Below are 22745 nucleotides of genomic sequence, written 5' to 3'. Positions count from 1 at the left end.
AAAGAGAGATGGAAGAAGGTTCAGTTGCATGGCGAACATATCATAGTCCAAGGCCTCAAGTACCAGCCTCTACACCACCACCAATTTGTTTCTCAGCATATCCATCAGGCCTATCAGCATATTGATGAGCCTCGTCATTGAGTTTTTGGGAGAAAATCATGGCAATTTTGGCTAATTAAGAGCATAAACTTGAATGAGACAAGGAGGAGAGATTATAGGAGATAGATCCTCCTCATTAAATCCTCACTCATTCAAATATTACTTAATCAAATCACACTAGCTCAGAGTTGCAAGCAGCAGGCAGTGAGGAAGAAGAGCAGAAAGGAGGAGAAGATGAAGGTTGCCACAGCCCAACTGGCAAGATACAATGGTGTTGTCTGTTTCTACAGGAAGTTAGCAGACTGTTTCTACAGGAAGCTAGCAGACTGTTTCTACAGGAAGCCAGCGAACTGTTTCTACAGGAAGTTTGAAAAGAGGGAAGCCAAAGGAGAAATCGGCCGAGATTTTAGCCAAGGAGGCCACCAGGGCCATCAAAGATGAGGAGAGAGATTGGTTGCTCAGAGGATTAGCAACACTTTCAGTAGGGGGGTGATGATGAGCCCCAAAAATGGACAATTATTTGGGCTCATTCAACCTCCTAAGTTGACTTAATCCACCATTCTCATTAGTTTATTGCATGTTTTTGATTATATTTATGTTAATAGAGTGAATTTGGTTAGTCATTATGCCAACAAGTCTAATGGGTGCTTTGTGTAGCATTTTTGGTCAATTTGGAGACAAAATTGAAGGTCTTAATGAGCACTTGGCAGCCAAATTCGTGGGAGAACAAGGGAGAGGATTTGTAGGAAGGTGTCCCCTTCATTTATGGGCCCTTACCTCGAATTCTCCACCATCAGCTCAGAGTTCAAGGGCCACCGAATCAATCAGCACAAGGGCAGCCAAGCAAGTCAAGTAGGACTGCTGTTAACTCCAAGTTTTGGGCAGCCGAGTCCCTAAAGTTTAGGAGGACTGTTGGGTCCTCAATTTGTATAAATAAGAAGGCTTAGTGATCAGGTGTTCATGTCCTAAATGTCGTAAAAATTCTCAAAATTCAAAGTGCTCAAAACTAGTTCAAAGCTGAACGAATAGAAACTGCTCGTCCTCCCGATTCCGGCGTCACAAATGGTTCGAAAAACGGTCGCCGTATGAGGAAGATATGGCCAAAAGAATATTTTGCCCAAAACATTAGAAAATTTGAATTTTTTAAAAAAAATTAAAAAAAGAATATTCCGCAGAATATTCCAGGGAATATTCCGCAGAATATTCCACGAAATATTCTAGGGAATATTCCCTTACAGCAGCCAATCACAGGCCGCCATGTGGCAGGCCCGGAGGGCGCCACGTGGCCCCAGATGACATCAGCAAAATTTGTTGGGCGCATTTTAAAAATTTTGGGCATGGGCCGGGTTGGAACCCACGACCTCTGCCCGGTCATTCCAACGTGCTACCGTTAGCCCACAGGGTCAAACGTGTTCAAAGGGCGGAACATATGATTTTTAAACTTTAAAAATTGTTTGAGCGGGAAAATTAAGGGGGCCAGCCCGCCCTCCATATGATCTCGGCCCGGGAACCAGGAGCTCAGCACTAACCGCCAGCCCAAACGGTCAGCACGGAATCCGAGGCTAACATTTAATATGACAGCAGTTCAGTTGGCGGCAGAATTGGCGGAGCGCCAAATTTGGCGGTCCCGCCATATTTGGCGGGCTTAACTGGCCGTCACTAAATTTAACTGGGGTTTTGTTAGGCCAAACTGGCAGTCAGGAGTAAATGACCATAACTTTGGCCCAGAAAGTCGGTTTTGGACGAATTTTTTTTTTGATTTTGGGTATTTTCGACCTTCTGAAGCCATTGGTGTAGGTCTTACAGCCATCAGAGGTCATTTTCATACGTTTTGAAGCCGTGAAAGTTCTAGGAGCCACCAGGGGCCAGTATTGGGAAGACTGTACAAGGTTGCAGGTATCCATTGGAGGTGATCCAATAGTCAATCCTGAAGGATTCAAGTGTTCTAAATCCATTTATACCATCTATTTCTCCTGTAGATGCTTCTATTCAGCTGTATTTTCAATTTGAGCATTTTATAAAAACAAGGACAAGCCCATTTGGGGGCTTTGGACCCAACAGACGTAGCCCTGGAGGGGGTGAACTACTTTATCAACTTCTTTTGCATATGTGGTTGATTTATTTTGTAGAACAAATTCATTTTAATGTGTTAAACAGTAAAATGAAATAACTCTGCTATGCTTGAATGGGGTCATGGACAACTGAAAATTTCATGTGTTTTCTTTCTGCAAGACATGGAAGTCTTTTAAACATGTTTAATTCTGAATTGAATACCTTGCAAACAAATTTCAAGTAGTTTCAAATTCAGATCAAGTTGGTATCAGAGCTAGATTGTTGCTTCTTTGTATCAAAATCAGTCAAATAAGCTATAGACAGAGCCTAAAATGAGCCAGGAAGCCTTCGAAATGCTCTTGTTATACAATTGCAAAGTAGATAAATGCTCTTTTCAGTCAATCTCTGGTGTAGTTGTCTTTTGATTGTTTTTGTGCAAAGATCTTCTAATTGTCTTGCAAGTATTGATGCTTACCAGGTTGAAACTTAAAAGAGGGGAAGGACAGTTGACTAGAGAACGAGAGAATCCTCAGTCAAGGAAGGCCAGAGAGCCATCACCTCCACCTTCAATTTCACCCTCAAGAGTCTCAGCAGAAGCTTCAAGGATGTCTGAACATGAAGGAGAAATTCCTATAGAGACAGATCCAAGAGAAGAAGAAAGAGTCTTCAGAATGGCTTTCTTAGATCTCACTGAAATGGTGAGGATATTGTACCAAGAAAGAAATGAGAAATTGGTTGGAGAAGTGTCCAAACATCCACATGAAGGAGAGGGCTCTTCAGGAGGTAAGAAGGATGATGATCATTCCAAGAAAGGACATGGAGGTAATGGTGATCCACCACCCCCATCTTCACCTTCTTCCTCTTCATCCTCGTCTTCTTCTGTTCATAAGCATAGATCCTCTGGAAAAAATCCTTTTTTGAAGCTTGATGTAAAGTTTGAATTACCTATGTTTAATGGTGAAGTGAATGCAAAAAAGCTTGACAACTGGATTAGGCAGTTGGAAGTTTACTTGAGGATCCAGAATATGCATGATGATGCCACAAAGATTCAGTTGGCTTCTTTGAGAATGGATGGAGCAGCCTTGGTCTGGTGGGAGGCCAAGACTAAAGAGGAGATCAAGAAATTTGGTAAGGTTACCTTAACATGGCCTGAATTTCTGTTAGCCATTAAAAAACAGTTTTATCCTCTTGCTCACATGCAGAAAGCCATTATGAACTGGCAAAATTTCAGACAACTTAAGGGTCAGAGTGTCCAAGACTACACCCAAGAATTCAGGAGAAGGGCTCTCTTGTTAGGGGTAGATTTACAGACCCAAGAAACCTTGCTGAAATATATCGGAGGCTTGCATAGCTACCTTAGACACACCATCTTGATGTTTAACCCTACTAGCTTGGACGAGGTTTGTGTCCAAGCTACCCATTTAGAGGCAAGGGGAAAAACACATTTGAAGAGGGTAGAAACAAGCCCCCCAAGGGGAAAAGTAAAGAGAAAGCCTCCAAGGGAAAGGGCAAAAAGAATGCATCTGTCAAAAAGGAGAGTGAGAAAGTGATATGTAAACACTGTTCTAAACCAGGCCATGAGGAGAAAAACTGTTGGAAATTACATCCTGAAAAAAGACCTCAATCTAACAAATCCAAAGGGAAACAGAAAATTGCTGCTGCTACATCTACACCACAAGATTTAGGGGAAGATTCAGGTGATGAAACCAAAATTGCAGCCATGGGTTTGAAAAAGTTGAAAGGAAAAGAAATTGAAACTCAAGTCAGCACTAGTACCTCAAACTGCCATGTACAAGCTCCTAACGCGGAAGAAAGAATTGAACTATTTCATGTGAGGGTGATTTCAAAGCATACTAAGATTGACACACTTTTTGATAGTGGGTCACAAGCAAACCTTATATCAGAGGACTTGGTCAAGCAGCTTAAACTTGAGACCGTTCCACATCTGAAGCCATATCCACTTGGATGGATTTGCAAGGATGCAAATTTACAAGTTTCAAGAAAGTGCACATTGCGCTTTGCAATTACTGCACATTTTATTGACACAGTTGAACTTGATGTGGTACCTTTTGATATAGCAGGAATTGTTTTGGGAAGTCCCTATTTGTTTGACAGGAAAGCTATCTTTCATCGCCATGAAAACAAATATCATCTGTTCAAAGATGGCAAGGAGTTCATTGTTAGAGCTCATCGCAAGAAGACAAATATAGCGATGGTGAATGCAGGACAGGTAAAAAGGCTGGTCAATTCAAGTAAGAATTTTGTTCTTCTTATGATTAAGCCCAAGGTTGATGTGAATCATGAGTCATTTGAAAATTGTGATCCAAAACTTAAATCAGATCTATATGATGTAGTTGATTCATATCATGAGATGTTTCAGGAGCCAACAGGTTTGCCTCCTAAGAGGGAGATTCAACATGAAATCCATTTGCATCCAGATTGTCCTCTTCCAAACATAGGCATGTACCGCATGTCTATTATGGAGAATGCTGAAATAAAGAAGCAAATCAAGGACTTGTTGGACAAGGGTTTCATAAGGCCAAGTACTTCGCCATGTGGGTCACCGATTGTATTGATTCCAAAGAAATATGGCACTTGGCGTATGTGTGTTGATTTCAGGGCCTTGAACAAGATAACAGTAAAGAATCGTTACCCACTCCCAAGGATAGATGATTTGCTAGACCAGCTGAAAGATGCTCGATATTTCACTAAGTTAGACTTGCGTAGTGGATATCATCAAGTAAGAATTGAAGAAAGTGACATATGGAAGACAGCCTTTAAAACCAAACAAGGACTCTTTGAGTGGCTTGTGATGCCATTTGGTTTGTGCAATGCACCTGCAACTTTCATGCGGGTAATGGATGATGTCTTGCGTCCTTTTCTTGATGATTTCATTATTGTCTACTTAGATGACATCTTAATTTTTAGCAAGTCTACAGAAGATCATGTCATGCATGTTAAGAAAGTACTTGATGTTTTGAAGAAGAATCAGTTATTTCTTAAAATGTCAAAGTGTGAATTTGGAAAGACTTCTTTGGTTTATTTGGGACACATAGGAGGAGGAGGTGCTTTGAAAATTGATCCTGCTAATATTGAGGCTATTGTGAAGTGGCCTACTCCCAAATCCATAACAGAGGTAAGAAGTTTTTTGGGTGCAGCTCAATATTGGAGGAAGTTCATCTCTAACTTCTCTTCTATAGCAGCTCCTATGCATGCAGTAACAAGTGTGAAGCATGCTTTCCAATGGGGAGGCAAGCAGCAAAAAGCTTTCGAATCTTTGAAAGAGAAGATTAGTTCAGCTCCAGTCCTTGCATTACCGGATTTGAGACAGCCATTTGAGATACAAACCGATGCTAGTGATTATGCTATGGGTGCAGTTCTTCTACAGCATGGTAAGCCTATTGCTTTTCATTCTGAAACTTTTAATGGTGCTGTTGTAAATTATCCTACATATGATAAGGAGTTGTATGCGTTGGTACAAAGCGTCAAAAAGTGGAAACACTATTTGATGGGCAAAGAAACTGTTATACATACCGACCATCAGCCCTTACAGTACTTGCAATCACAAAGCAAGTTACAACAGTCACGACACTTCAGATGGATGGGCTTCTTGCAACAGTTCCATTTGGTAATAAGGTACAAGAAAGGTACTTTGAATAAGGTTGCTGATATGCTTTCAAGGCCTATTATTGGTGCTGTTACTTTACTTAAGAATGATTCCATTGTACATGATAGTTACATAGAACAATATGCATCTGATGATGACTTTAAAGATGTGTATGCTAACTTGAGTAAAGGGAATAATGTAGAGGAAAATGATTATCACATGCATAACAATTTTCTGTTTCATTTGGGCAAGTTGTGTATACCACAGGGGGAGAGGATAAATGTCATAAGAGAAGCTCATTCTTCTCTTATTGCTGGCCATTTTGGTGTGAGCAAAACAATTGCACATCTACAGAGGTATTGCTATTGGCCTCGCATGGTAGATTCTGTTTCAAGGTTCATAAGAGGTTGTTCATTATGTGCTACAAGCAAGCCTAGCAATAGGAAGCTTGGTTTGTATACTCCTTTGCCGGTACCTTCTAGACCATGGGAGAGCATCTCTATGGATTTTGTAGGAGGTTTGCCAAAATCTAGAAAGCAGCATGATTATTTATATGTAGTAGTTGATCGTTTCAGCAAAATGTGTATACTTATGCCTTGTAAGAAAACTATAACTGCTGAATTATTTTTTCATCATGTATGGATTCACTTTGGTTTGCCTACTTCCATTATTAGTGACAGGGATTCCAGATTTGTGGGGAATTTTTGGTCCAACCTATGGGAGATGATGGACACAAAGTTGAAGAAAAGTACTGCTTTCCATCCGCAAACAGATGGACAAACCGAAGTTGTGAACAGAACCATTGTGCACCTCTTGATAGGTTATTGCAGCAAGCATCCCAAGCTTTGGGATGAACATTTGCACTACATACAACATGCCTACAACCGTGCCAAGCACTCTTGCACAAACACCTCACCGTTTGAAGCTTGTTTTGGTTACTTGCCAAAATCACCTCTTGATTTCATTCTTGAGAAAGATGTTGCCATTGAGGGACATAGTGATATTGACAAATCTCGTTCATTCATTGAAAGAATTCAGCAAATACATCAGCAAATTCAAGAACAGCTTGAGAAGAGTCAAGGCAAGTACAAGGAAAGATACGACAAGCATAGAGTCGATCACAAGTTTCAAGAAGGGGATGAGGTATGGCTGTACATTAGTAAGGAAAGGATGCAAGGAGAAGGTAAAAAGCTGAAGCCTATTCGTTATGGTCCATTCAAAATCCTCAAGAAGGTTGGAAATAATGCTTTTCAATTAGATTTGCCTTCCTACATGCAAATGTATTATGTTGTCAATGTGGAGAACTTACGTTTGTATGAACCTCCTTTGATTTCTGATCATGAAAGTGCTGTTCAGCTGCCATCTATAGAAGATTTCTCGCCTGAATTCTTAGATGAGCTGAAAGAAGATACAATCCTTGACAGAAGGACACGCACTTCAAGGAGGGGCAGTGTAGATTATGTTCGGGTTGGTTTCAAAGCCAGCAAACCGAACAAGGCAAAGTGGATAGAGGTGGACAGAGTGAGGGAGCTGTACCCTCACCTCTTTAACAGGTAGTTGAAGGGCTTCCCAATGGGGAGGCGTGATCAGGTGTTCATGTCCTAAATGTCGTAAAAATTCTCAAAATTCAAAGTGCTCAGAACTAGTTCAAAGCTGAATTACTGGAAAGTGCTCGTCCTCCCGATTTTGGCACCACAAACGGTTCGAAAAACGGTCGCCGTATGAGGAAGATATGGCCAAAAGAATATTTTGCCCAAAACATTAGAAAATTTGAATTTAAAAAAAAAAAATTAAAAAAAGAATATTCCGTAGAATATTCCAGGGAATATTCCCTTACAACAGCCAATAACAGGCCACCATGTGGCAGGCCCGGAGGGCACCACGTGGCCCTAGATGACATCAGTGAAATTTGTTGGGCGCATTTTAAAAATTTTGGACATGGGCCGGGTTTGAACCCACGACCTCTGCCCAGTCATTCCAACGTGCTACCGTTAGTCCACAGGGTCAAACGTGTTCAAAGGGCGGAACATATAATTTTTAAACTTTAAAAATTGTTTGAGCGGGAAAATTGAGGGGGCTAGCCCCTAAGGGCCAGCCCGCCCTCCATATGACCTCGGCCCGGGAACCAGGAGCTCAACACTAACCGCCAGCCCAAACGGTCAGCACGGAATCCGAGGCTAACATTTAATATGATAGTAGTTCAGTTGGCGGCAGAATTGGCGGAGCGCCAAATTTGGCGGTCCCGCCATATTTGGCTGGCTTAACTGGCCGTCACTAAATTTAACTGGGGTTTTGTTAGGCCAAACTGGCAGTCAGGAGTAAATGGCCATAACTTTGGCCCAGAAAGTCGGTTTTGGACGATTTTGTTTTTGATTTTGGGTATTTTCGACCTTCTGAAACCATTGGTGCAGGTTTTACAGCCATCAGAGGTCATTTTCATACGTTTTGAAGCCGTGAAAGTTCTAGGAGCCACTAGGGGCCAGTATTGGGAAGACTGTACAGGGTTGCAGGTATCCATTGAAGGTGATCCAATAGTCAATCCTGAAGGATTCAAGTGTTTTGAATCCATTTCTACCATCTATTTCTCCTGTAGATGCTTCTATTCAGCTGTATTTTCAATTTGAGCATTTTATAAAAACAAGGACAAGCCCATTTGGGGGCTTTGGACCCAGCAGACGTAGCCCTGGAGGGGGTGAACTGCTTTATCAACTTCTTTTGCATATGTGGTTGATTTATTTTGTAGAACAAATTCATTTTAATGTGTTAAACAGTAAAAGGAAATAACTCTGCTATGCTTGAATGGGGTCATGAACAGCTGAAAATTTCATGTGTTTTCTTTCTGCAAGACATGGAAGCCTTTTAAACATGTTTAATTCTGAATTGAATACCTTGCAAACAAATTTCAAGTAGTTTCAAATTCAGATCACTTAGGGCCTCATTTTGGTTAGCCAGTGTAGCTAGTGGATGTTAGCTAGTTAGCCAGTAGATAGTAGCTAGTAGTTAGTCATTCCATAGCCTTGTTGTAGTCATTTTGTAATTCAATTCGTATGCAATAGATTAGCTTTGCTTTCAGATCATTCTCAAGCTCTCCTTGTGGACAGTTTTGATGTAACTCTTCATTCTTGATTAATAAATATGAATTCAGCTTTGCACCAGCTCTAAATCTCTCTTGGGAGGCTGTAGCTCTTGGGGTTGGGCCCATCTCAAGCGCCCAGTACCTCCCCTGTTTATCTTTATGTGTGTTTGCTGCGTTCTTAAAATAAAATCTACTCTTTAGATCTTGCTTTGTTATTTTGGTTGTTTTTGTTGGTTAAAGTAGCTTTTTATGTTTGGGAATCGATTGGTAGGAGTTTGTCATGCATTTAGATCTTTCAGAATGTTCTTGCTCACGTGATGTACATGGTTCTCTTTCCAAACGAGGCTGCTGTTTATTCATTTCATTGACAGTTAGATTAAGTTAGCTGGGACTTAGTTTGTTTGCAAGAATTCATTGATTCGGTTGAATGTGCATTGTGCAGGGCATCTCTATCACTCACTCACATGGTCAAGCTTCATCAGAGCCATCTGATTCATCCCATATCTAGGCTTCTCGCTTCACACCCATCCTCTTGCCCACGTAACCCTACCTTCTTCTCCATTGTTGTCTCCACTACCTTAAAGCCAAATCAGCCTTCCACATATCATCTCACCACTCCATCCATCAGTTCCTGGGTCACTTCAGACCCCCATCCTACCTCCATAACCATCCATGCATCTTCCATCAATCACCCATCCTAAAAAATCCCATTTCGAAACATCCTGTAGAAGAATGACAGAACATCCTGTAGAAACCCCTGCAAACTTGCTGTAGAAGTTCATAAACACGGTTGCATGGCATCCAGACTTTGTGAAACTCTCAGAAAGAATGTTAGGGATCCCTTAGACCCTCTCTGTACCATCCCCACCTTTCCCAAAGCATTTCATCCCTTGATCCATCCCTGCACCGTGGAAAACTAGTTAGAAGCACATGCATGATAATTTCAACAACTTAAGCAAAAATACAAAAAGATATTTTCTTCAGATAGTGATCACTTAGACACATGCATTTTACCTTCCTAGAAGTAATGGAATCTCTTTTCGTAGTTTGCATTCTTTCCTTTGCATCAGTAGGACTAGTTGGTAGAATCAGGGTTTTCTAGGGTTTGCGTTTCTTTTTGGCTTTCAGTTTCTTTCCGCAAGTAGATTAGCTTCCTTTGAGTTAGCTTTCATCCATCAGTTAAAAAGCTTCTTCTAAGAGCTCATAGAAGTTGGCTTGAGCCCCTAGCAGACTTGTGCCAGCTGACCAAGTGACAGCTGCGGCAAGAGCTAGTACTTGTGCATACATCACCGTCGCTTCCCTACCTTTTCCTCTGCCTGTTTCACCACAACCAATTGATGTGCTCAGGATCCATATAAAAGACATCTAATGGTGGTTGATCGAGTCTTCCTATCTGTGTAAAACAATGGTGGTATGTCTGTATCATCAGATGGATCTTTGGGAATTATTTCCGCATCTCTGCTACTGGGTAGGCCGCTGGTCCCTTCACTTGGAACCGTAGTCGTGGTTGTTTCTTGACTGACTGTCACTTGGGGTGTGCCGAATCCTTGAGAAGTCTCGGGATTGTTTATAATAGAGTCAGATTGTTGCCACTCTTTGAGGAGTTTCGGATCAATTTGAGCCTCTAAATCAATAACTTCACTGTCCTGCTTCTTTTCTTTCTCCTGTTCTGTTTCCTTCCCTTTTCCTTTTTCTGATTCTTTTCCCTTTTCGGGAATTTTCTCTGTAGTAGGAGGCTCGTCAATACTTTTCTGTTCAGGCTTGCTTGACTTAGTTGTCGGAGTAGTAGCCAATAAGTCTAGAGGGAGAGTTTGCAACCTCTGTTCTCTGAGCCTATTGAATTCTACCAGTCCTTCATCATTATATTTCATCCTGGCCAATGTTCTAACCTGAGACAATGATTCTACTGAAGAAAATAGATCGTCAAATTCATCTTTTTCATGGTCAAACTTAGTAAGTTTGGCCTGTTCAAGCACATTATAGGCAACCTTCCGGGGATCGAATTGCCTGTTAGGAATGGTCGCAAGATTGAGCATATTTATTTTTCCTGTCTCCTTCTTAGCATGTTTCCAATCAAGTATGGTATAAACACTGCATCTTAAAGGGAATATGGGCCATAGTTTCTTTTTAGAAGTCCTCAGAGTTTTGGATGTTCTAGCGGTTGTGATTTGGTAAGCTAACTCTCGTGCCAACAGTTTATCAGGTACATACAATGGGAGGACATGGGGTCTTGTGGCGCTACCAAACACCCTTATATATGTGAATTTATCTTCCTCGAACCAATTCCCCACAGCAGTCAAGTCAATTCCTGCCTCCTCGGAAATCCTTGGGGCAGGTTTATCAAAAATGGCATAATAGATAGGCAACATGAAACCATTATAGATTTGATACAAGTGGTCTTTATAATGTGCCTTCCATAACATCTGATGATAGATGTGGATTGGCTTAGGGTCCTGTGGCATCCACCTCCACCCAAGTATCGGGTATTCGGAATTAAAGCAAAGCATATCCATAACATAAGCACTGCAATAGAAGGGGGGAATAGTCCTGGTGGTTTTGCGTGAATTGAATCTAAAATCAAGAATTTCAGAGGCTAATTTATCAGAAAATATATTCGCCCAATCCATGACATAACTACTAACATCCACTTCCATTAAAGGAACCATTTCGATAGTAAATTTTGCTAAATCATGCATTCCCCATATCCTACGCATCATTGCCCCAGCGTAACAGTAAGGAGATGCCAAGGAATCCATGGAGTACTTACCCGATGATTCATGTTTGTGCTTTGCGGGATTCTGTCTGCACTGTCTAATCGGGGCTGATTCCGTCTCATTCTCCTATACGAATTTCTCCAGAAAAGCTTTGTTGTATTTCTCTTCAGGTTCGGGCAAATGGTACATTTTCCTCAAGTCGTCAGGCTGGAATGAACCAAAAACTCTTCCATCCACTGTGCAAAACATTCTATTAGAAACATGAATTTGTTCGACCACCCATCTGACCACATTAGTGTAAGCAAGAATTTTTTCCCGAGCTGCTATCCTGTGTAAAAATGAGTCGGCCAAATCTTTCAGGTAGGCGTCTGATTTATTAGTTGAGCCTGCAGTAGCTTCTTCCGACACTTCCCCCGGTTCTTCTGCCTCAATTAAATTATAAATGCTTTGCCATCTTGTATTTCCAAGGTCGAGAAATGTAGTATCTGAAATTAGGCCCTTTTTGTTGGGTCCTGGGCCACTGGTGGGCTGGACTATTATTGCAGGGGCCGCTGCTGCAGCGAATCTCTTGGATTTCTTTCCCATTTGCTTAAAACTTGATACTTCGATGAAATTCTACACAAGGAAGGAAACCAACGTGATACAAAGAAATAGATAACATGAGCCAATATGAAAGAGTTATATCTTTTAGCGAGTAATCATAGTGAAATTTCCGCAGATAGAATCTAAGTGGAAAATCTTGGCATAACTGCTTCATTAATTGGCCGCTTCACCTGTCAATCATGATAAGGGGGCTTTTAAATATCCATCATAATGTCTATATGGTGAATAATTGATTCAAGTGTGGTGTCACACGGAATAAGTCGATCTTGCGGACAAGATAGACCTTCCTAGAATCTAAAGAAGACCTAATGACAAGCAAACCAACCAGACACTATCTTTCTCTAAATATGCTTTAATAAACAATAGCAAACAAGTGTTTTTAGGGCCTACCTTAGATCCAACGCAAGCTTGTGGATGCCCTCGCTCCTTTGATCCAAATGAGCTCCTTTTTGCGAATCTGCAAACACAAACAAGGCAAACAAATTAGATAGCACCTGAAAAGCCAATTGCATAAAACATATTAAACATGGAAGTCAAGGAGTCCATGAAACAAATAACATAAGATACTTGTTGAGAAAAATGAGTTTGATTTTATTAATTCAAAAGAAGAAGAACTTTACAACCTTTGCCTTGACGCTGTACAAGCTCCTCCCAGGGTCCAGCAAGAAGTCTCCTCTACTTTGACAAGTTTCACTCACTCCCCAATGAAGCCAAAAAGATGTGTGATCTCTCCTCTTAAGCTCAACTAGGAAGTCTTGATTTCACCAGCATTTACCCTAAAAAATGTTCAGCTTCTAACCTCTCCAGCAACCAGCCCAATGCCTGTATTTATAGTGCAATGGAGGGAGGTTACTAGGTCCTCCTTCAAAGGGATAAAGCCCTCCTTCAAAGGGATAGCTCCTCTCATCAAGGGATTAGCTCCTTCTCTTTTGGGATGCATGAACCACCTCAGAGCGAACAATCCACATCAAAATTCCTTCTAGAAACCTCTAGAATTAACCCAAAGTGAGTTTTTTAAGATAAAACTAGCGCCTTTTGACTTTCACAGGGGTCCGCACCTACACCTTTAGGGACAGAGCGGGCAGGTCCGCAGTTTTTGTACACAGAAGGTGCGGGACCGCAGGTGACCATGAGAGAAAGTGCGGAACCAGAGTTACATTGATTTTTAATGTCTTTCTCTCATTTCCAAAGCTTGATTTGAAGAACTGAGGTCTGAGACTTGCTTAGGAGGACAGTACAAGTAATGATAGACCCATACTGACTGCAAATAATCATGGTGATGATATTTTTGTGTAACAGATTGCCCCCTAAAGTGTGAAGTCTGTAGTAGATGAGGATTTCTTATCATTTAGGAAGAGTGAAGTACTTTATCATTTCGAGGATCATCTTGTGGAGAACCCAGTTGGAACCTATAAAAACATTCAATACAAGATATATATATGAGATCATATCATCGCTGAGGTAGGCATTCCCATACTTAGATCAAAACTGACTAGAAAAACTAACTACTGCTCTGATATAGGAATGATCTTGTAAAACATCACAAGTAAAGACTCATGTGGACACAGTATGGACGCAACCATCTGTTTATGAATAGTCCATTATATAATGAATACAAAATTCCTCGCAGCCTAGATTGTGGAAACTAGATCCATGGTCTTCATTTCTATTTCCTGAAACAGTACGATTCTATCCATGCGAATGAATGTGTTGATGTCGAACATGGTAGAAACCACTTGATTACCAGTCAAAGATGTAAATTGTTAACAAGTGTGAGAGAAACCACCAGTGATGTCAATGGCTCTCAAAGTACCCAGTACAATCCATGAGATGCGAATAAATGTATTGATGTCGAACATGTCACAGAATCCTTTGATCGAAAGTCAATGATGTAAACTGTCGTCAAAGGCGAGAAACCTGCCATTGAGGCATGCAAATCTCAAGGTACTGACGATTTCTGGATCATCTTCCTAGATAATGAGCTGATGTCGATAGAAAGTGATCCGTCGTAGGCAAGCCCACAACATGAAATCATAGATCAAGTTGAAGAAATTTAGTTGCAAGGACTGACTCAGGGATGGTCAAAATGGATGACAGATATTTTGCAGATGAATGGCTTATTGGCAGTGACCTCTTGAACACATAATGACACGACAGATGGCTTGGTGACAATTGACCCAAAGTTAATACCCAGAAACCGGCTGAAGACTTTCAATGTGGTTTGATCAACTGTTAGGCAAAGGATTTCCCAACCCAGGTGAATAAAAGTGTCGTGTTCAAGAGTGGTTACAAAGTATGACAAACAGGCTCATTTTTCTCTCTTTTCCCCCACCATTTCTGGCAAGTACCTCTTTATTTTTGACAAGCTTGAGGAGGATAACATTTGCTTGATTATAAGCTCATCCTTCAGATGAGTCCAACTTAGTTTAAATTCGAACCCTAAGAAGGAGTGGTTCGTTCTTGTTTGTAATTGAACAGGTCCTTTATTGTGAAATTTTAACGAGTCCAGTATAGGAGAAACTCGACGATTTTCAATTTTAGAGAGTCTGAAAAAACTTAAGAAGACTCCAGGGTTGACCTTTTTCGTAAATTTGTGTCTCCCAAGCCCGAAAAAGTATAAAATAATACTTGAGAGAACCGCTTGATCTTTTACAACCAAGGAGTACTTTTCATCATTAGTGCCTTTGACCCGAAAAAGTAAAAAAGCAATCAACGACACGTCGTTTTATGACCGATATCGAATTTGAAACGACAAAAATCCGGCAATCTTTTCATGTTTTTACGGTCGGAAAAGAGCTGTAAGGGGACCGTCTTTTAATTCTGTTTTAACGAGTTTAAAAGAAACACTCGGCAATATTTTCATGTTTTAGGAGTCAGAAAAGAGCTTAAAGATGGCTCTACATGTTTTTTCGTCGAAAATGATAGATTTCGCCTGAATAATCCTTTATTCTGCACAAAAACACAAACATTACCCATACCTGTTTGAAATGGATAAAAATGTCGCAAAACACCTTTTCAAAGTGAAACATAAACAAATTTGCAATTTATTTACTCAAAAAACTTATAAAAAGGGCCTTTGTCAATTCATTTTTACCATTTGAGTTTGGGTGAGAAAATAGTGCTTTTGCTCAGAAAACTTCCCGTGAAGATTGCGGAAAATCCAACCGTCGGAATTGAACGCCGTCTTATCCAGGTAATCCAAATCATCCCAATCTTCATTTTTAACCGTTCAATTTTTTGTTTTAGTCCTTTATTTCATTTTTGGGAGGGTTTTTAGGTGCAAAACCCACGCGCGGGGGCCTGCAGGTTTACCATTTTGGGCCTACGGACCCCGACTTTTTCTCCATTAGGAAAAAGCTCGGGGTCCGCACCTTCCGTGTAGGCAAAGTGTAGTCCCACGCACTGTGTCTAACCTGGAGGGTGCGGTCCCCGCCGCAAGGGTTTTGAACCCAAAAATTCTCAAAAATGGACCACACAAAATATTTTCTAGCATTTTAATTTGTCTTTATACTTGATGCAGAGAGTACATCATGCTAGATTGGCGTGAACGAGAGCATGAGGATGTGGACGCTACTGCATGGAATCATCAGCCTTCACTTGATGCTTTGAGGGCGTGCGAATTGTACAAATTCTGGGCCATTCCTGGCATGAGGGCTCCGGTGGATTTCTTACAGTGGATGGTTGACAGATGGAGCATACAGGACTAGTGCTTCTTCATTGGTGGCCACCAGCTCGAAATCGAGCCGACGGACATTTATTTCTTGACTGGTTTGCCTAAGAGAGGTGAAGACTTGACTCTGCACGGGACTAGGCCAGGTGGACAGTCTGTCGATAGCCTCCGGCTAGAGTACTGCAATAGCCAGGCTAGAGACAAAGGGATAGACATAAAGACCATATCCTGTCCTGAACTCATGGTGATTGCGTTTACTGTCACCAGAATTTGCGGAGCTGCCGCATTACATATTGCCACCAGATTCCAGATGCATATGGCAGTTGATTGCTTTCGAGGCACCATCTTCAACTGGTGTGACGCTGTGTTGGCCAATGTGAAAGGCCAACTGACCAGGGCCAAGAACGGACGACTAAAGACCTTTGGTTATGGGGCTTTGGTCGTGAGTTTTGGCCTGGACAGGGTTCCTATGCTGATCCCACAGCACCTTACTGTTGGAGCTGGGCTTCCTCGAGATTCCAAACTGATGCGATGGGTCGCAGTCATGGCCCGTCACCCAGATGAGAGGACAGAGGTTGCTCGATTCAAACCTCAGTATTTCCAATGGCTGGAAAACCAGGTCTTTTCTATTCAGGACTTCCCTTACGCTGAGATAGATTTTCATGGCGACCCAGACATGGTTCTTCCACCAGGAGAGCAGTGGGACGAGTCAGGTAAAATCCTTTTCAACATTTTTCCTATTTTAATTTTTTTTTTTATTTTTCCATCGTCTCAAAACTGATAGTAAAAATTTCAAATGCAGATGTGGGTCCACAGCGACCAGCCGCTCTCCATCCTTTCGAGAGGAAACAACCAGTTGCACCCGCGCTAGCCCCACAGGACGAATCAGCAGAGTTTTTGGCCGAGTTGGAAGGTCATCTCGAGTGCTTGACAGGAGATATTCCTGAGACCACTATAGACGACATTCCTCGTCGACTTCAGCGCTATGTGATTGGAGTCCTGTGACCTTTTAGGAGGTTCCTTTGCAAGGTGGCCCGTGCAGTGGTTTCTTATAGAGATCATCACCAGTGATAGGATGATCGCCTATTGTGGGCACATGTGACATTTTTGTTTTTTGTACTTATCATTTTTGCCGATCATAAGGTGTTTTTCAACCTATGATCGAGGACGATGTATTTTTTGACACACTCCTATATATATATCACTATTACCGGCTTATCTTGTAAATCATGTTATGGAATGGTTTTAAATTTACATGTATGATTATTGCAAATGTATATTTAACATTCGAGAGGCAATTGCATCTGATAATGTATTTAAAAACCTTGGAATATGCTGATATTCAATGTAATCAAATTCACGTTCCAAGAGACACACTCTCAAAAATAATCTTAATAACACTGGATTTCTAATGGCATACACTCTATTAAGTTGTAATACAACAAGTTCAGAATCTAACCTCACTATCAAACTCTGAATCCCAAATGAAATAGATTCAGATAATAACTCAATCACTGCACTATACTCGGCAATGTTGTTCGTTGTTTGACCGAGGCTTACCCCATGCATAGATACTAACTCGTCAGAGGGCGAATAGATAACCCAAGCTGCGGAAGAGATGTTCCGTGTATTACGACAAGCACCATCAGCGAAACCAATGTATGTTTGGAGAGGCATCGACATCTACAATATCAAGAGTAAAACCAAGATAAGCAGGAATAATGACGAAAAAAACACTCTCTAAGCTAAGCGCACTATTTAAACTAAAACACACCAGCTAGAAAGAAAAAACTATCCTAACTAAAAATCTCCATACCCATTCTTTTAAGCATAATACCTCTTCAAGTAAAGGCCATTTCTGGGTTTACCCAAAGAGTCCCCATCAAAGTCTACCAATTCATAAGCCCCTTTGGCTAGCTTTCATTTGACAACATAGGGACCATGCCACATAGGAACGAATTTTCCAGTGCCTAATTTATCATTAGCTTGATCGTAAACTAAGACTAGATCTCCTTTCGAAAAATTTTGAGGGGTCACATTTCGATCATACTGAGCTTTCATTCGTTTTGCGTGAGTCTCGGTCGCCAACACAACATCACGTCGATTCTCATCTAATTGAGCCAAGTATAACAAACACTTTTCCTCTTCGGAAGTGGCTGGAAGTAACTTGATGGCCATTTGCAGTGATGGGATTTCACATTCAATGGGTAACACAGATTCCAAACCATAGACTAATTGGAAAGGAGTGAACCCTGTTGATGTTTTTACTGAAGTTCGGTACGCCCAAAGCGCTGAAAATAGCATGTTGTGCCAATTCAACCGATGATTCCCAATGATTCTTCGGATCATGATAACTAAAACTTTGTTGATGGACTCAACCAGACCATTCGCTTGTGGATAATAAGGGGTTGAACTATCGTGACGTAAACCAAGCTGGCCTGTAAGTTCGGTCATCATAACGTTTCGAAAATGATGCCCATGATCATTGATTATCGCTTATGGGATACCAAACCTAGCAATTATATGATTGAACACGAAAATTGCAACTGTCTTGCCGTCTGCCTCAAATGTAGGCATCGCCTCGGCCCACTTAGTAAAATAATCTACCGCAAGGATGATATACGCATGCCCCCCAGCCGAATGAGGGTTACATGTAATAAAATCGATACACCATTTGGCAAAAGGACCGACGACAATTATAGGGTGGAGAGGAGCAGGTGGAGCACGCATCTTACGATAAAAAATCTGGCAGTTGTGGCATTTTCGGACTGCCGTAATAGAATCTTTAAATAAAGACGGCCAGAAGTAGCCAACGTGCAATATCTTTTGGGCTGTGGCAAACCCAGACATATGACTGCCACATGCTCCAGAGTGACAGTCATTTAGAACCCTTTCAGCTTCCTCGTGAGTTAAGCAACGTCGAAAAACAGAATCCACCCCACGGCGATAAAGAGTATCTCCAATAATCCTGAATTGTTGGGACTGGAAACGAATTTTGCGACGTTCTGACCTTGAAATTTCTGGCCGAAAGGATTGGGTCTGGAGATAAACGATGATATCCCCATACCATGGATCTAAAGTGCTGATTAGAAACAAGGATTCGTCTGCAATGGGCTACTCCGCCACAGTTCCCGTGTCAGCACGCGGGAAGTCACACATTAACTCTGCAAAAACTAAAGATTTCTTAGACTTAGATTTCTCAAATTCCAAGTCGAACTCCTGCAGGATAACGATCCATTTAGAGTACTTGCCCCCTAGCAATTGCTTGGTCAAAATGTAGATCATAGGGTTGCAATCCGAAATTACCGTAGTTTTACGTAGTAAAATGTACTGACGAAAACGTTGGACAGCTTGAACGGCTGCCAATGCCAATTTCTCCACATGTGAGTATTTTAGCTCAGTGGGATTTAACGTTCGACTAAGGTAATATATCACATGTTTCGTTCCGAATTCATCTTCCTGAACTAAGACCATTCCGATGGTGGAATGAGAGGCGACGAGATACAAGGAGTAATCCTAGTTGTAATTGGGAGGATGCAACAACGGTGCATGGGTCAACACGTGTTTGAGTGCATCAAAAGATTTCTGAGCTATCTCATCCCAATAGAATGGAGTGTTCTGTTTCAACAACTGGGTAAAATCCTTTGTAACCTCGGCGTAGTTAGGAATGAATCGTCGTAAAAAGTTTGCTTTCCCCTGCAAACTTTGGAGTTGGCGAAGACTTGAAGAAGGAGGCAATCTGGTGATAGCTTCGACTTTTGAGGGATCAACGTGAATGCCGACTTTCGAAACTACAAACCCCAGCAGTCGACCCGTTTCTATACAGAAGAAACATTTGTGTGGGTTCAACCGAATACGATAATGCCTACACCTCATAAATATTGCTCGTAAATGGACGAGGTGATCAACTCGATGTAAGGAATGAGCAGGCAAGTCATCGAGATACGGCTGCACAATTTGTTTGATGTCATGAAACGCATAAGACATCGCCCTTTGAAAAGTTGCTCCGACATTCTTAAGCCCAAAAGGTAGTTTGCAGTAATCAAATGTCCCCCATGGACAAATGAAAGCCGTTTTTGGTTGATCGGCAGGTAGAATATTGATTTGATTGTATCCGGAAAAACCGTCCATAAAGGAAAATATTTCGCTGCCGGCACAATCATCAATGATTTGATCGATATAGGAAGTTAGGTAATTGTCCTTTGGACAGGCTCGATTAATATCCCTATAGTCGATGCATATTGTTATTGTTCCTTGCTTTTTGTTAACCAGAACAATATTCGATACCCAATCCATTAACGGGATCGGATAAATGAAACCTGCTTTCAACAATTTTTCAACTTCTGCTTTAATTGCAGCAGCTTTTCGTGGGTGAATCTGACGCAAACGTTGCCGGACGGGTTTAGCGTCCGGGTAAGTTTTGATCTCATGAACAACAATCGCGGGATCAATTCCTGGCATTTCCTCATAGGACCAGGCAAACACATCGCGAAATTCTTGAAATAGGGCCTTATATAATTGAATTTCGTCATCTGTACACAAGGCACCTATATGAATGTTCTCAACAATTCCGGGCTTAACCGAAATGTCAATAGGAATAGTTCGAGAGATGTTTCCCAAATTTAACTTTAAATCGGGATGTTTCATTGGATTCTGAGGTTCCTTGACATATTCAGTTGTAAAAATTGATGAGAAATCATTTTCAAAACGATCATTCTTAGGTAAAAACGAAGATCTGTGATGGAGATCTTCCCATGGTAAATCATCTACACATAGGATTTCACGAATTTTCTCATCAGAGTGAACAAGTTCAGAAAACGTAATTAAATCCGAGGTTGATGTGAAAAGTGATTCCTCACGGACCACATTCATTAAGTCATTTTTGGTTGAACACGGGTCGGCAAACGACTGTATGGCTTCATAGGCAATTTCATATGGACTCAAAGGCATGGAATTACCAAATGAGTCTATCTCAGATTCAGAAGGAATGATCCAAGGATCATCATAAATAATGGTGTCTGATGTAATCATATGAATGGTTGCAAATGAAGATGATGCGTTGATTGGAGGAAAATGAAAAGTTCCCAGTAAACCGGCATCTTTAACTAATCCTACTCCAACATCCTTATATGGGATAGTCGTTTTACCAACATGCTGAATACTCTCCGAAGAGGCTGGGTTGGATGAAAAGTAAGCCAACTGGTCTATTGTTACGATCTTTCCATTATGTGGAAACTTTATTACTCGAAAGACCGATGAAACGACTGCTTTCATAGCGTAAGACCAACTTCGACCCAAGAGAAGGTTGTAATCTAGAGGGGCATCAACCACCTCCACATCTAGACTAATGGTTTTTCCTTCAACCCCTATAGGCAAATCCTGTAGAATGCCAAAAGGATGAAACCCACGGCCATCAAAGGCCTTTAGAATCATCGGGGATTGATTTAGCGTAGGAGAACCAAGTGATCTCCAACACTATATTGACATAATACACGTTGAGGCTCCCTCATCAATTACAGTTCGATGAATAGGCCTGTTTTTGACTATCACTGGAATCTGGAAAGCCATTTGATGAGGCAAATGCGGTGTACTATTTTCTAGATCGAAGATTATTAGATTCGGGTCCTGAACATCAACATCTCCTATAGCCGACAAAAGTAATTTACGCGTGCTAGACATGATTGCAGCACTTCCAAAGCCGACACTGCCGAGGGTGAAACAGCTAAATCCTCAACAATGTTATAATTCTGAGCCGCTCTCGCATGTGGATTGAAAGCTGACTTTCGAAGTATACCCTTGGCGGGCGGTTTAATTACTAAGTCTGGATTAGTTTTCTCAATCTGTAGTGGATCGGAACCGGGAGCTGAGGTTGATGGATTAGAATGAGAAGATTCTGCTTCTTTACCATCAACAGGACTCTTACTACCATAATCTTGCGATCGAGTCGCAATCCTAACATGGGACATCATCAGTATGGGTTCTTCATTAGCATTCGAGGATGAACCTATCATCTTACTGTCTTGAGCCGGGAAAGGATCCTTCAAAACAACAGGAGTTTGGGAACCCTTGACAATCTTTGCAACCTCTACACGATGAGGGCAGTCTCTTGTAAAATGTTCATCGTCACAAATGAGACAAGGATAACGAGGTTTGCGCTTTTCATCATTGGATTCCACCTTTTCAGGTTTATCCTTTGAACTTTTGTCCGTTTTATTCTTCTTCTTTCCTTTATTCTTCCCACCAGATTTTGATTTGGCTGTAGATGACTCTACAACGTGAATATCAACGGAAATTTCTGCAGAAGAATCTCCTGTTGGGGAATCAGGCAAGGTTATGATAGGGGAAGAATTCTTGGAAGACTTCTTCTTACTTTTAGTGTTAACCATACCAATCATACCATCAGCGGCATGAGATCCCAAAGGAGCTGCAGCGATTTGATTTTGCTGGTACTCCGACATCGGGGTTTGTTTCTCCAACTTCTAGTGGTCCTGGTTCGCCTAGGGTAGAAAGAGTAATCACCCAAGATCTTCCTTCTGGACTTATTTCTATTGAAGAACTTGCTCCGGAAGAAGAAGTAGGCATCCCTATCCCTGAAAATCAACCTGTTATTGAGCTAAGGGAGCGTGAATCAATTTTCTACAGTCCACCTAGGAGTAGTTCTTGGTATCTTTCTTTGACTAATTTTCTAGAAAACTCAGGGTTAAGTTTTTCACCACCTCGTGCTCCTTATCACCCAACACCTAGAGGTTTTTATACTCCCATCAATATGGCAGGACAATCATCCATGTTTACTCAATCGCCCAAATCTTTTTTGTACGGCGGTCCTTCTGTTCCCTCTGGGTATCAGTCACTTTCTGGTACTTTTTCGGGAGCATCTCCTCAACCCATTGAGCAAGGGTTATTAACTGGAAACAATGGTACTAA

The sequence above is a fragment of the Pinus tabuliformis genome, chromosome 4_2 (assembly GCF_031772625.1).
Source record: "Pinus tabuliformis cultivar Carrire ecotype Pingquan chromosome 4_2, CPIR1, whole genome shotgun sequence".
Classification (NCBI taxonomy): Eukaryota; Viridiplantae; Streptophyta; class Pinopsida; order Pinales; family Pinaceae; genus Pinus; species Pinus tabuliformis.
This window is presented reverse-complemented; position numbering follows the sequence as displayed.